The sequence below is a fragment of the Martes martes genome (genome assembly GCF_963455335.1).
Source record: "Martes martes genome assembly, chromosome: 10".
NCBI lineage: Eukaryota > Metazoa > Chordata > Mammalia > Carnivora > Mustelidae > Martes > Martes martes.
This window is the reverse complement of record NC_137898.1, coordinates 107531041-107545390: the sequence shown is the minus strand read 5'-3', so window position 1 is coordinate 107545390 and position 14350 is coordinate 107531041. Positions and strand designations below refer to the sequence as shown.

The window sequence follows — 14350 nt, the reverse complement described above, 5'->3', positions numbered from 1 at the left end:
AAACGGCCTTTCACAAACCTTCAGTTCTGCAGAGAATCTCAGAATCCCCTCAAGACTTAATCTTAGCCATCCTCAACCTACAGTCCCATATCAAGCCACTTAAGAACTGCTCAAAAAGCTCATATGCATCCAAACTGTGACTGTGCTTTAAGATTCTTTAACAGGGAATGGGGGAAGGGACACTAATGTTCAGTAAGTAGAGCAGAGGTGACATTTATCTATTTTCCCAACAGGACAGAAGGATGCAGGAGTCACATGCTCTATGTTATACCCCTCGAGAATCTCTTGAAGAACGAACTTGGTCAAACTGCCGTACCTCCAGTTTTTAGGACAGTACCACAGAAAGTGCTCGATAAATATTCTTCTGTGAAAGAAGAAAGGATTACCTAACTCTTAAACCAGAGCATCTAGTTTTACCTCCCTTGCTTCTGGCAATATTCATCTTCTACAAGGAAAAGGAATTACCAAAAACAATATGAAGCTCTTTTTTCTCTTCACTTCCCAAACAACTCAGTCCTAAAGACATCTATCCGATGGGTCCAAGGAAAGTAGGAGACTACAGTGTGCGGGGGTGGGAAGGGAGTCCCATGGGATGTTACAGCACAAGTGACATACGGAGGGCACCCACAGTGAAAATATTTTTTTTTAAAGATTTATTTATTTGGGGGCACCTGGGTGGCTCAGTGGGTTAAGCCTCTGCCTTCGGCTCAGGTCATGATCTCGGGGTCCTGGGATCGAGCCCCGCGTCAGGCTCTCTGCTCAGCGGGGAGCCCGCTTCCTCCCCCTCTCTCTGCCTGCCTCTCTGCCTACTTGTGAACTCTGTCAAATAAATAAATAAAATCTTAAAAAAAAAAAAAAAGATTTATTTGACAGACAGAGATCTCAAGTAGGCAGAGAGGCAGGCAGAGAGAGAGAGAGAGAGGAGGAAGCAGGCTCCCCACTGAGCAGACAGCCCGATGTGGGGCTCGATCCCAAGACCCCGGGATCCTGACCTGAGCCGACGGCAGAGGCTTTAACCCACTGAGCCACCCAGGTGCCCCCAAAGAAAATATTAATACAGGAGGTCATGTAACCTCTCCAAGCTTTCAGTTTACATAAAATGTACTGAGTCATCATTACCGACGTGACCACCATGACACTTTATTTCCAACAGGGATGTCCAACAGACCCCTGACATTCAGTGACTACATTCCCAGTTTTGACTATTTGGTAGCTGCCTCCAAAGACGCGTGTAATGGTCTGGAAGTTCGCTGAGGCACTAGTTGTAATCACAGCACTACAAGACTGGTGTACAGACTGCATCATTTAAGTGATCCATGGCCCTGGTCAATCGCCTGGCCTAATACCATAACCTCCTGCCAGTCACCTTTAGCCAAAATTCAGAAAAAGGGAATTGAGAAAGAACCATTCTTAGGCAACTGGCCATTTCCTGACCTTCAGTCCATTACGGTGCCGGGAAGACACTCTTCACTACTATCTTTTCCATCTTATGGCTGCTTCGATATGCAGGTATTACATGCTCCAGCCACCACTCCTGTGGAGGAGACACTACACCAGGTGCAAAACCGTCTGTCTCTGTTCTTTGGACCCTTACTTGGACTACACCTACGCGACAAAGAGTGAGTAACACTGGAAACCACATCAGGTAGACGATTCTGACAAGATTTTCAGAGAGGAAATACACAGTGAATATACTTTAAAATAAGATGGTTTTTTAGCTCACAGAAACAATCTGTGACTTCTCTCAAATGTGTGGGTCACTGATGGGGGGTTTCTGTTTCACCTGGTGTTGGCTAGAATCTTCACAACAGCCACAGTCCTGGGGCTGGCTGTGGACTGGGAGCTCAGCTAGTGCGAAGGGCCTTCAGGCCTCCTCCATGTGGGACTCCTTTCTCCACACGGCCTGTGGATCTCCTTCAAGCTCAGTGCATGCATCCTAAGAAGGAGCATTCCAAGAGACAGCAAACGGAAGCCCGTCAGCCACTCAACAAATCTTTCTCTTACTGAATGAGGGCATCAGCTTCTAAAGAAATCCTTATTTCACTTGTTCTTGTTTATCTAGCATAAATCCGGTTCTAAGAATGTGACATAATGGGGCTCTGCGTGGCTCAGTTAGTTAAACGTCTGCCTTCAGCTCAGGTCACGATCCCAGGGTCCTGGAATCAAGCCCCACGTTGGGCTCCCTGCTCAGCGGCCAGTCTGCCTCTCCCTCTCCCCACTGTTCTTCCTGCTTGTGTGTGCTCTCTCTATTGCTGTCAAATAAAATTTTTAAAATAAAATACACTGATATTTTTTAAAAAGAATGTAAAATAATCACAAAATAAGAAAACTACAGGCCAGTATGACTAATGAACACAGATGCAAAATCCTCAACAAGATATCAGCAAACTGCATACAACAATGCATTAAAAAGATCATCCACCATGGCCACATGGGATGTATTCCGGGGATGCAAAGATGGTTCAATATTCACAAATCAGTCAACGTGATACACCAAAATGGGAAAAAAAAAAAAAATCACATGATCATCTCTCTAGATGCTTAAAAAATATTTGACAACATTCAATATCCATTCATGATGAAAACTCCCAACACCGTATGATGAATATACAGTGGCACAACAAAGGTCATACATTAAAACTCCACAGTGTGGTGGAGCCCCGTGTAGGGTTGTTGCTCAGCAGGCCTGGCTTTGGGCCCAGAGCCTCAGAGCCGGGGACTGGGCACCTGCGCTGGCCTGGCCGCTGCCAGCAATCCCGGCGCACCGTGGTCCCCGCTGCAGCACGCCACCTGGGTGGCTGGGCGGTCCCCGGGCAGTGGTGGGGGCCACGATGACAGAGGACGGTGAGAAGCAGCACGAGCTGGAGGCTCTGGAGCCCATCTACCCCGACTCCTTCACAGGCAGAGGTCTCTGAGCTCCCCCTGTCAAGGGCCAGTCCTGCTCCTGTTCTCTCACCTGCAGTACAGCTGTGCTGTGAGGATGGGACGGGGAGGAGGGGATTGAGAGGGCCATTAACTGGTATTATCAGAAAATGCACCCAGTTTCACAATTACTCTGACATCTGAGGCTGGAGAAAATGATGAAACTGTCCAGACCACCCTCAAGTTCACTGATACAGTGACAAATACCCAGATGAAGCCGCTCTTTATGAAATATTCTCCCAGGAATATCTACAAGATAATGCTGTCTCAGACTTTTTAAAATGATTAGCACTACAGGCAGAAGAAAATCTCGGTAGGGTGATGATCTTTACTTTAGTGACTGTTGTGCAAGAAAAATTAAATGAAAGCAGTCAAATAAAAACTGGAAGAGAAGAAAATAAACAAAAAGAGAAAGCAGCAGCAGAAGCTGAAGAGCAATTACTTCATGCCACTCCTGCTGCAAATGCGAATTTCTTAAGCTGAAAGGCCAAGTTTGTTCCAGAACTCCTGGAAATTAAAAAGAAATGAATGAAAGAAGCAGGAAAAAAAATGAATTAAGTGGGAAACAACCATTCGAAACACATCATGATCGTAACACACTGGATATGCAGTGTTTGGAGGATGCTGGAAACAATGCAGAGGTGGATGAATTTCTGTTCCAGGAAACAGAGGACGAGGAGGATGATTCAAACCACAGTCCTGCAGACCCAGAGAGTGATCTAACCAACTAGCCCCCTCTGCAGGGAGGCATGACTGCCACAGCACCTGGGGCTGTGCTGAGGTGATGACTTTTCTTTCCTGTTTTTCGAAGAAAAAATAATTTTCTGGAGAGTATTTTTCTTATAGCTTTCCTCACTGAACTTAATAAACTGACCTCAAAATTTCAACAACAGAAAACCCCATAGCTAACATCACACCTGACGATGAAAAACTGACAGCTTTCCCTCTAAGATCACCAACAAGACAAGGATGTGCACTCTCATCACTTGCACTCAACGTAGTACTGGAATCCCAGCCACAGCCATCGGACAAGAAAAAGGACTAACACACATCCAAAATGGTAAGGAAGAAGTAAAACTTTCACTATTTGTAGATGACAGGATACCATACTTAGGAAACCCTAAAGACTCCACCGAAAAACTACTAATCAACAAACTCAGTAAAGTGGAAGGATACAAAATTAGTGCCCAGAAATCAATAGCATTTCTATACACTAATAACAAAGTAGCAGAAAGAGAAATTAAGAAAACAAGAGCATTTTCATTTGCACCCCAAAAAATGAAATACCCAGGAATAAACTTCATCAAGGAGATGAAAGAACTGTACTCTGAAAACCGTAAAACAGTGACCAAAGAGACTCGAGGACACAAACAAATGGAAGGCAGTCTATGCTCATGGATTTGGAAAACGGATACTGCTCAAATGTCCATATTACCTAAAGCAATTTACAATTTAAAGCAATCCCTAGCAAAATACCAGCAGTATTTTTCATAGAGTTGGGACAAATAATCCTAAAATTTGTATGGTACACAAGGACCCAAAGAGTCAAAGCAATCTTAAGAAAAACAAAGGTAGAGGTATCACAATTCCAGATTTCAAGATATACTACAAAGCTGTAGTAATCAAAACAGTATGGTACTGGCACAAAAATAGACCCACAGATTGAGAGAACAGAATTGAGAACGTAGAAATAAACCCATACCTTATGGTCAATTAATCTTTGACAAAGGAAGCAAGAACACAATAAATAGGAAAGAGTGTCTTCAACAAATGGTGATGAAAAAACTGGACAGCTACATGCAAAAAGAGGAAGTAGGATCACGTTCTCACACCACACACAAAAGTAAAACTCAAAATGGATTAAAGATCTAAATCTGGGGTGGCTCAGTGGGTTAAGCCTCTGCCTTCGGCTCAGGTCATGATCTCAGGGTCCTGGGATCGAGCCCCACATCAGGCTCTCTGCTCAGTGGGGAGCCTGCTTCCCCCTCTCTCTCTGCCTGCCTCTCTGCCTATTTGGGATCGCTCTGGCAAATAAATAAATAAAATCTTAAAAAAAAAAAAAATCTAAATCTGAGGGGCACCTGTGTGGCTCAGTCAGTTAAACATCCGACTTTTGATTTTGCCTCAGGTCATGATCTCAGAGTCCTGAGACAGAGCCTTGCACTGGGCTCCCGGCTCAGCAGGAAGTCTGCTGGAGATTCTCGCCTTCTGCCCCTCCCCCAACTTATGCACTCTCCCTCTCTCAAATAATAAATGAATCTCTAAAGAAAAAAAAAGATCTAAATCTGAGACCTGAAACCATAAAAATCCTATAAGAGAGCACACAGGCAGTAATTTTTCTGACATCAGAGAAACATAGCAACATTTTTCTAGATATGTCTCCTCAGGCAAGGGAAAGAAAAACCAAAAATAAACTATTAGGACTACCATCAATATAAAAAGCTCTTGCACAGTGAAGGAAACCATTAATAAAACTAAAAGGCAACCTACTGAATGGGAGAAGATATTTGCAAATGATATATCTGATACAGAGTGTATATTCAAAATATATAAAAAACTCATACAGCTCAACATCAGAAAACAAACCCTTTAAAAGACGGGCAGAGGACCTGAACAGACGTTTCACAAAGAAGACACACAGCTGGCCAAGAGACACGTGAAAAGATGCTCAACATCATTCATCATCAGGGAAATGCAATTCAAAACCACAATGAGATATCACCTCAAACCAGTCAGAATGGCCCAAATCATGAACACAAGGAACAGCAAGTGTTGGCAAGGATGTGGAGAAAAAAGAGCCTTTGCGCACCATTGGTGGGAATGCAGACTAGTGTAACCACAGTATGGAGGTTCCTCAAAAAATTAAAAACAGAAATATCATATGATTTTATAATTCCACTACTGGGCATTTACCAAAAGAAAATGAAAACACTAATTCAAAAAGATAAGTGCACTCCTATGTTTACTGCAGCATTATTTACAACAGCCAAGATACAGAAGCAGCCCAAGTGCCCATCGACAGATGACCGAAGAAGATGCGGTGGGCATATGTGCAACGGAATATGACTCAGCCATAAAAATGAGTCTTGTCATTTGCAATACACTGGATGGACCTAGAGAGTATAATGCTAAGTGAAATAAGTCAGTCAGAGAAAGACAAATACTGCATAATTTCATTCATATGTGGAAGTTAAGAAACAAATGAACAAAGGAAAAGAGAGAGAGAACCCAAAACACAAACTCTCAACCCTAGAGAACAAATTGGTGGTCATCAGAGGGCAGGGAGGAGGGGGATGGGTCAAACAGGTGAAGGGGATTAAGAATGCACTTATCAGGAGGACTCAGTAATGTATAGAATTATTGAATCATAATCATATTGTGCACCTGAAAGAAATTTAACACTGTATGTTAAATATACTGGAATTAAAATTAAAAACTTACTTTAAAAAGAAGATGTGGTATATATACACAATGAACATATTACACAGCCATAAAGAGGGCGGAGACCGCATTTTGAGACAACATGAATGGACCCAGAGGATATTACGCTAAGTGAATAAGTCAGGGTGAGAAAGACAAATATCATATGATTTCATTCATATGTGGAATCTAAAAAAATAAAACAAATGAATAAACAAAAAATAGAATCAGACCTATAAATATAAAGAACAAACTGAAGGATGTTAGCAGGAGGTGGGTAGGGGATGGGCAAAATGAGTGAAGGGCTGGGAGATGCAGGATTCCAGTTATGGAATAAATAAGTCATGGGAATAAAAGGCCCAGCATAAGGAATATGGCCAATGATACTGTAAGAGTGATGTATGGTGACAGATGGCAGTTATACTGTGGTCAAAGCAGCTTAACTTATAAACTTGTAGAAACACTGTTGTACACCTCAAACTAATGTAACATTGTATGTCAACTATACTTAAAAACCTGAAATACAACAAATAACTTGATAAATGTTTTCTGAGACCTTAGTATGTGCTAGGTGTTGTAGCGATTCAAGAAGATTTGTGGTTTCTATCCTCAAGGAACTCAGAATAAAGACCTCTGATGATGCCAGCTGCTTGGTCTAAGCTAAAAGGGGGGCCAATCCTACAGACTGTACACGCTCTGCAAACCTGAGTCTCTATAGCACTCAGCACAGATGGTCTGTCCACAGCCTCTTTCTAGAGAATTTCAAAACACCGGGAAGCACAGTTTCTGAGCTTCAGAAAAACAAAACCAAAAAAAGGTCTGTTCTTTTTAAAATGTCAGCAGATCTCAATGATTAAGCAGTTGAAGACTGCGGTGAGCAAAATGCCAATGTGTTTTGAAGCCAAATCTAGCCTCGGGTAGCTCTGCCAGATGAAAGGTCCCAGCAAGGTATCTGGGATAAGATTTTTAAAAAGAGGGGGGAGGCCAAAAACTGATAAAGAAACAAAATAGTGAGAATAATGCGCTGTAACGAATTACAAAGTTCAGAAACCCTGATCTCGTCTTCCTTACAATTTCTCAGCATTCTCGGCAGAGATGGAGGAACTGTGGTACCACCATGACTGCCGTGCAGGGAAAAGACAAGAGCGCTGCGGTTACTGATTAGGAGGGAGAACTAATTCCACCCAAAGGACGTGAACACCATCTGAAGCAAGTCAAACTGTTGGCCTGCAACCAAATACCGCCATAGGGTGTAGACTCCCTTTCCACCTGGGTAGCAAAAAGCTGCAGATGAACGGCCTGCTGGACTATTTTGTGCACCATATGTCTCTTCTGCTAGAAATTTCCTTTAAAAAGGAAAATTTCAAAAATTATCCAATTTGGATGAAGAATGGCATCAAAAGAGCTGTGATGGCTTTAAAACACGTCCGTAATTCTTTGACATTCCTCCCATCGACCGGGAAAATCTAATTCCTCTCCCCTTGAACACGGGTTATTCAAGTGGCTTGCTTTCAATGAACAGAATGAGACATGAGTGAGACACTGTATGCATTCCCAGGCTCGGTCATAAAAAAACTTTATAGCTTTTGAGATACCAGCTTTTGGACGCCAGCCACCATGCTGGGAGGAAGCGTAGGCCACGGGGTGAAGCCACATGTAGGTGTTCTGGCCAAGAGCCAGCACAGACTGCTAGACACGGGAGGAAGCCTTTGCAAGGCCTCTAGCACCAACCACCGCCTGACAGCCAAAGCACGAACAACACGAGCAGCTGAAGAACTGCCTGGCTGAGCCCAGTCAACCCCATGACCAACCATGAGGGAAACAATAAATAATTGCTATTCTTTTGTATTGCTAAGTTTGGAATGATGTGTTACACTACAATAACTAGAACAAAAGATTCCAACTCAATCGCCCTTAACAGTGATTCTCTAGGTCTTCTTCTCTTCCAGAAATAAACAATCCTGCTTCTGCTGGGGTTAGGGGCTGGGGACACAATGGCTGCCATCAAGCAGACCACCACATAGGACCAAAATGGATACAGGTGCCACAGACTCTTTTTAGGCCTCACAGCTGCTGGATGCACTTCTTCTTGGAGGCTGAAAGAAGAGTCATGGTCTCTGTAAAAAAAAAAAAAAAAAAAAAAAAAAATCTCCACAGCAGGTAAAGCTTAGTAGCCACTGAGAATCTCGTGCTGGACTTTGAAAGAACACAGGGGACAGATGCCGTCCGCACAGTCCCGATCTTGCTGTTGTCGAGGCCCTCTGACTGCAGGAGGTCCCTCTCCTACCATGCCAGCTGAAGGCGTAAACTTTTAACTCCTTACTTGCATCTACTTTTCACCTTAACTATAAACTTGCAGGGCTTTGAAATCCTGCCCTATGTAAGGCTCCTCAAATGATCTCAAGCCCCTCATCAGGCAAGCCTAAAATTCAGTTAGAGGCAGCTTATATGTCCAAAATAAGAAAGAAGGAAATCTCACAATCCAAAAACCAAAGGTAAAGCAAAGCAAGCCAGACAAAAGGGACCTGTACGGAGGGAGGAAGGCGTGGACGGTGAACAGCTGTGTGAAGCAGGGGCAGGGCCTCCCAACTTGATTCCAAAGCTACAAACAGGCCCTGGTCTCAGGAGGCCAACTCCAAGGTCTTGGAGAGGCACTTCCCACCAGACTCCTACAGCCCAACATTCTCCCCACACTTAGAAAGGAACCCACCCTTGAGCTGGCAACTCACGGCAACGCTCTCCTTTCACTCCTCTCTGGGGAATCTCAGAGTAGGTATTACATCCACCCACGTGTCAAGCTATTTTATACAAGCAGCAATTATATCATGCTTCAAAGAAAGAAAAAAATTCCTCTCTTATTTTAGAAAGTATGTAATATGAGGTGGCCATAGGGTAACAAATGTGTCTGCTTTAAAAAGTGATACTGCTAACTAGTTTAGACCCCATGTCCTAGGAGTCAGAGAAAGCTTTATAAAATTAGCCAGACATCAACATGGCAAACTCAGGGAAAGAAAGGCACGGCTTTGGCGCCAGCTGTGTGCAAGTTCTCATATGGGTAAGAACTTCTGCCTGGGTCCTGTTTCAGACGAATGGGTTTCGGGGTCTCTGGGCCTCTCATAATACAGAGAAGCAGCCTATGGGAAAAGAACAAATGAACTTCTGAGTTGCCATTCACCTAACTGGGCTAACGACATTTAGCCCTATTTATGGAGTCACGCTCCACTAGCCCAACAGGAAAGGTCTTGCTTGTCTTTCAACAATTTCAACAGAAAACAAGCCTCTTCTTGTATTCACAGATATTCAGAATTCCTAAATTTGTCCCAGTCACAATTACTGACTAATAAAGATCATTACTGTTCTAATCATCTTTAGGCTGCTTTCCCCTGGAGCTGAGTCTGCACATAGGATATTTCTATGTGCCAATATGGTCTTCAAATTATCCAGGTTCCTTCCCTCTCAGAAGGCTGAGACCAAGCCTAGGTTACAATACCAAAGAATGTCAGCATATTAAATCAAGTAAGTAAGCTATGGGCAAATCCGCACATCAGCATGGACTGCTGGGCAAAGGAACCCTCCATGCTCCATTCCTCCCTCCTGCTTTTTGAGGCAAGCCCCTGTATTCTGGTCACACTGAACCAGGGTGACTACACATCTTGATTTGCCCAGGACAGGGGTCCTTTTATTTTCAAAAGCACTTTGATTTTGGACGATCACTTCTAGATCACTTTACCTAAAAGCCAACTCGAGCTAGCGAGAGAGGTAAATTAAGATCTTCTTGACTAACCCTCAGCCGCTTCCTTCAAAGGGCTTCTTTTTATGTTCCCACTTGGGCTCATGATGTCCTCTCCTTGAATTATCTAGATGATTCTGCTGTCTCTACCACCGGTACGAATCCTCCCTTTCCTCTACACCTCAACTCAGGAGCCAGGTCCTTCAGGAAGCTTCTCAGTATACCCTGACTGCCACAGATTTCCCCTTTCTTGGGAGTTCTAGCACACAAGCCAGCACTTCCTATAGTCTTAATATTATTTTCAAGTCGTTTTTTGCATTTGTAACTACACAAGCTGTAAGTTATTTAAGGGCAAAATCTGTGTCTCATTGCTTCTTTTACATCCCTTAAAAAATCCAGCTCTGTGACAAGGACGTAGTATCTTCTGATTTTCAAACCTGCCTAACCAGCTGGCTCCGAGCTCTAAGATGCAGGTGCCTCCTACTGCTGACTCCCTTCTCCCACAGCACCCTGGACTCTTCCTTTAAAGCACCCGATGCAGCTTGTAATTATATATTGATTTATATGCTTATTGTTTAACGCCCAGGTCCGAGACAACAAGGAATTCGCACGTATTGTTTATCATTATATACCTAGGATCCACCACAGTGCCTGGCGGTGTTCAAAAAAAATCTGCTGACTGGATGCATGTCAGATGGATAGACAGACAGATAATGAAATAAAGAAAGAATCATCTCTCAAAGTGAACCCTCAAAGTTTTAGGGCCTGAAACCTTTGAGAAACGAATCGGCTTCCATTTCTAAAAGAGCATGTGGTGGTATGTCACAGGCTTATTAAAACCTTCCCCTTTCCTCAGGAGGAGCTAGAGAGTAATTAGGTCTGCAGCCCTATCCAGTCTAGGGTCCAAAACATGAGTGACCATCTTGTGCAGATGGTGCCATATTTCTCCCTGTTACAGAAATTGCTCAAGTACAAAAACCAGGGTCTCAAGAAGACAGAGGAAATGTAACAACCCCAGGGAAAGGGCTGGAAGGCATTCCAGGATCAAGCTCCCAAGAGCATTTCATGAACCACCTCAGAGCGGTCTCCCTGAGGTACACAGGCTCTGACAGGACAGCCCAACTCAATCATCTCAAGTCAGCAACATGAGACGTCACGGTGCTGACGGTTATAAACTGCTGCGGCAAGACTGGGCTATGAGGGGCGCCTGGGTGGCTCAGTGGGTTGAGGCCTCTGCCTTTGGCTCAGGTCATGATCTCGGAGTCCTGGGATCAAGCCCCACATCGGGCTCTCTGCTCGGCAGTGACATCAATATATACCAGGAAATGCCGAGTAAGAAAAAGAAACTCAGCATAATTTTGGACCCCGAGGCTGTGTGCTAATTAATTGAAAAGCCTGACATTTACACAATGCTTTAGAATTTAAAAACATCTTCATATTTCCACTCTCATTTAATCCTTACAACATTCCCATGAAAGAGATAAAATATTATTATCTCTGTTCTAGTGTAAATTCAGTAAATCTGGGAATCAGGAACAACCAGCAAGCCGCATCTTCTGACCCCTTACTCTCTTCTAGGTACTCTGTACACCTTCAAGTGAACTGTACCTTTCCGGTTCTTAAACCAGATTTTTTTTTTCTCAGCCTGTGGTCATGAAAAGAATGCCAATTTATGGGAAACGAGTAAAATTTACGGGAAGTGAAAAACCTCTGAAGGCACTAACCTCCCTCCCTCCCCCTGCATCAGAGGTGTGCGGAGCGGAGCGGGCGGAGGGGAAACGAAGCAGCAGCAGCGACAAACAGGACATACAATGAGGTATGTTTAGGGTCCGAGGCTCCACCAAGTTCTGCTCAAACTTGGAAATGCTTCTGCACAGGGACCAGCCCTGCCAAAGAAAGCAATCCCCAACACTTCTGATAGAGCACAGGAGATTACTAAAAGCTTGCTGCTACAGGCCACTGTGCAAGCTGTGGGATTCTGGGTGAATTCTGGCCTGATCTTCCTGACACCCTGCATCTCCTAAGTCTACCCGTGCTCTGCAGTTGAGTTCACTCCCTCGCTGCCTCTCATCTAGCCAACCAGAATCATTTCCTGACTTCTTCCTAGGCCTCCAACGTTCCCTCCTTTCAGTGTACCTCCCACACGATCACCAATGCAATCTCATATGTCACCCCCTCTTGGGACCTTCCTGGGCCCCTCCCACCCCAGTCTCATGGAACTGCCACACCCCTCCTATGCTTCGATGGCGCTTCTCTGACGGTGTTTCTCCCCAGGTTTACCATAAACTTCCCAAGGCAGCGGTCTTGTCTGCACACAGTCTAAAGTCTTAAAGGTAGAAGATATTCGATAAATGTTGATCAAATTGAACTCATTATGGTTTACTTCTGGCCTTACCATCTGGCCTTAACAGGAAGCAGAAGGCTCAGTGGGGAGCAGCAAGCAGCATCTCTGGAAAGGAGCGCTGAGGAGCCCGAACGCAGAGGAGCCACCGCACCTGTGTGGCATACCAGGGGTTCCAGTCACCCTCGGCTCACCGCGAGGCAGGTGGGAAGGTGACCAAAACCTTTGGCTCCTTCGTCAAGAGCTTTCAAATTCTCACATGGGAAGCATACAAGCATGCTGCTTTGCCTTGTCCCAAAGGCTCACCATTTATGGGCACCAGCTGCGGTTCTAGGGGGCCACCAAAAGGGGAAATGGGGAGATGGGCAGCCCTTCTCATGTCAACCCTTCAAAACCAAAAGGGGGAAAAAAGTCACCTGAAAACTACTCCCTTGCCCCACTTGCTATTAACAGAGTTTGTTCTGTAGCCAGTGTATTGCTGGTCAGTATTTGTGAGCCACTCAGTTTCCCTTTGCTAACAGGAAGGTTGCTTGGGGTCTGTTGTCCCCTCAGAGCTGAAGATCTTCCCAGGGCCAGACCTCATGTTCTCACAGTTTTCTCAACTCAGAATAGAAGGCCCAGTAGCGACCTACCCCAAGTACCACATCAAGTAACAGTAATGAAGAACGTGTGTGATGCAGAGAGCTTCCCAACATCACTGCTTCTTCCCCTTCCAGGTCTCTCCTATTACTGGTCCAATCTGACCATGTGTGAGTATCAATCCATGATCCCACCACCTCTCATGGCCCTCCACTCCCTCAGAACCCCCAACCCTCCTCACCCAGCTTACAGCCATGACCACTCTCCTCCATAAATTCAACTCCCTTGTCCCCTTCTTGCTTTGTTGAACTTTCTTAGCCTAAACCCAACCTGCACACAAAAGGGTGCATCAATGTTCATAGCAGCATTATTTACAATACCCAAAAAGTAGAGATAACCCAAGTATCCATGAACTGAGGAAGAGGTACACAAAATGCTTATATCCATATGATAGAATAGTATTCAACAACAAAAAAGGACACCGACTGATACATGCTATAACATGAACGAACCACCAAAACATGAGAAGTGAAAAAATCCAGTTACAGAACCCCATGTATTACATAATTCCACTTACATACATACAACTGGCAAACTTAATAATTATTAATTGTACACTTAAAATGGATGGATTTTATGGTATGTAAATTATACTTCCATGAATTTGTTTTAAAAAACTAAAAAAAAAAAACCCTCTGGTTAAATTCACCTGTTCTGTGATTCAGCACTGTGGTTCTCTCTACAGCTGGAGAAGAAAAAGGCAACCACCCTGGTCCCACTTAAAACTCAGGTGGGTTCTTGATCTTGTCTTCCAATCATACTGTTTGTTGAGCTTTTGTTTCCTATTCGCCTCAATTATCTCCCTCTCCCTAATTCTCCAACCTCATCCCCATATAGTCCCTTCTCATCTGATACTCCTAACTTCCTGCTTCACCGAGAAAACAGAGGCCAGAGAACTTCCAGACTCCCATTATCACACCGACCTGCTGCCGGTTCCTATTCTGCTCTCTCTAGCAGGTCCATGTGACCATTTAAATTAAGATTAAATAAAATTCAAAATTCAGTTCCTCATGCACAGTCGTCACATTTCAAATGTTTAAAAGCTGCATGCGGCTCCTGGCTCCGATACTGGACAGTACAGACACAGAACCTCTCCTTCACTGCAGAGAGATGATCTACCTACTGCCCATCCGTCCAAAACATTTCCTCTACTTACAGGTACATCTCCTCTCTCCCACCTTAAGGGCACTGCTCCCACAATTCCTTCCTTTCTCCTACGTGATCACTTTTCAGCTAAGAGATCATTTCCATCGGCATACAAATACGATCGTTATTGAAATAGGTAATAGATAATGGCA

The 14350-nt window shown here is 44.1% G+C and overlaps 1 protein-coding gene and 1 pseudogene across 2 annotated transcripts in view; one reads left to right on the top strand and one right to left on the bottom strand.

Annotated features, from left to right (window-relative positions):
- Positions 1–14350, bottom strand: part of ALG9 (ALG9 alpha-1,2-mannosyltransferase) — a 95426-nt gene that overhangs the window by 10033 nt on the left and 71043 nt on the right. The window lies entirely within an intron of this gene.
- LOC308351904 (RWD domain-containing protein 1-like) lies at positions 2832–3653 on the top strand (annotated as a pseudogene). Its single transcript has 2 exons — positions 2832–2907; positions 3030–3653. The product of its transcript is annotated as an RWD domain-containing protein 1-like (transcript).